Source organism: Odontomachus brunneus, unplaced genomic scaffold (genome assembly GCF_010583005.1).
Source record: "Odontomachus brunneus isolate Ranch 3 - 2012 unplaced genomic scaffold, Obru_v1 Obru_scaffold_145, whole genome shotgun sequence".
Classification (NCBI taxonomy): Eukaryota; Metazoa; Arthropoda; class Insecta; order Hymenoptera; family Formicidae; genus Odontomachus; species Odontomachus brunneus.
In genome coordinates this window covers 529,148-530,991 of record NW_022639595.1, presented here as the reverse complement: position 1 = coordinate 530,991, position 1,844 = coordinate 529,148, and the positions used below count along the sequence as shown (strand labels likewise).

General features: G+C 34.5%; 1 protein-coding gene across 3 annotated transcripts in view; it reads right to left on the bottom strand.

Annotated features, from left to right (window-relative positions):
- LOC116850441 (flavin-containing monooxygenase FMO GS-OX-like 2) overlaps positions 1-1,844 on the bottom strand; it is a 194,304-nt gene that overhangs the window by 162,449 nt on the left and 30,011 nt on the right. The gene's annotated exons all lie outside the window — the stretch shown is intronic.

Sequence of the window (1,844 nt, the reverse complement as noted above, 5' to 3'; positions counted from 1 at the left end):
GTTCAAAGCGCCTAACATTTTTACTATGGCTTCAAAATCTGGTAAATTAATATCGTTTCATGTAAAAATTTGGTTAAAAGAAGTTTTTTCCCGAACGTTGGACCACAATCAGTTTTACTATTAGATTCATGGACTGGCCATTACCCTAATATAATTGCAGAAACTAGAACAGAATATGCCATAAACATTATATTTTTAAGTATTCCGGCTGGCACAACGGGACAAATTAGATATATACGGGACCATTAGATATATATGGATTCTGACTGTGGAAAAATTTTATTAAACATTTTTCTGACATAGTTATGTTGTTAGATCTTGCAATAGATCTCCATACTAGAAATAATATTTTGAAATTGCAATCATTAACACATAACCAATTTTTATCGCCAAGGTTTCGAAATTTGTTTAAATACGCATGGTTTCAAAGTGGGAAGGTACAAAATAAACCAACAGAGTTTCAGACACCTGTACAATTCTGTTTCCAAACTAATACAAAATTAACATGTGATATTTGCGGCCAAACTGCAATAACTATTTGTTCTTGGTGTAAGAAATCACTTTGTGCGGCACATTTCTTTCATGAACATCATCTTTGCGACCAATATGTACAATAAATGTTACATATGTACCTTACTTGTATGTAATCTTTAATTATGTTATTCATATTGTACGCGCGCATGCGTGAATAAAGAATGTGCTTCAATGTCAGCGTATTATATCCATTGCTATTCTATTTTTACTTAACAATTATTCAAAATCAATTATTCTATATAAATTTTTCACAAATTTTATTGTCAATATATTTATCTTTTAGAGAAAATTTTGGAGAGATAGCGACGCCAAATGTATTTCCGTACTTATGCAGCATAATTCATAAATCCTCATATAACTTTGTATAGTACTTTGTTTATGGCATTATAATTAATACACTTACATATAGTATTATGAGAAAATATGCACAAGAAGAAGTTGTTTAGTACGGTGTAAGAAAATATGAAGAAACAAAATAAAGCGACACCTGCCTACAGCGCAGCGCATACCCTTATAGAAATATCATACTAAGAATCATTGGCTAATTACATATTTTCAGTATTAAAAGTACAGTATTTAGTAATATTCTGTGATTCAAATACAGCTTTTAGTACTCAAGTATTTCAATATTTAATGTTACAAATCCTACCTTATGATTGATTTCAATACTTAAATATTGATATGTAATACTTCGTCCAGTGATAAAATACTTACGCAAAACATTGTCAATATTCAAATACTAATATATAATACTTTGCTAAGTGATGATATACTTACGCAAAGTACTGTTAAGATTAAAAGTATTAACTCAGATAGCATACAATATTAGTAAGTTATTAGATAAATATTTATAAATATTTATTTTGAATTACTTTTTTAAAATATATATATTGCGACGGTACTCGCAAACGGAAGTTTCGCGAGCGACGGCAAACAGTCGCCTGTGAGCCGCGTCGGCAAATTGCCGTCGGCTCCTGGACACGCCACTAAGATATTCGCGAGAGTTGGGCGCCAGGTACGGAGAAGCCGCACCACCTCGATAAACGCGAGAGTAGATAGTTGTTACGAAAAGGATGCGCGTCCCGGAACCGTCGGGACCGGTAGCTCTATTAAATTAAAGTCGGAGACGGGATGGGTTAGGAGGAGGCGAAATTACTCGACTCGATATCACTAATAATGAGACGTTTATTCGGGGACTCTCGCACGTCCCGATAGTCGCTATACGCGAGACGGTACAGTTCGCGAAATGTTACACGAAGCCCGAGGACGCTTTCCTCGGGCGAGCCTTCATTATTCGCGCGACCACTCCG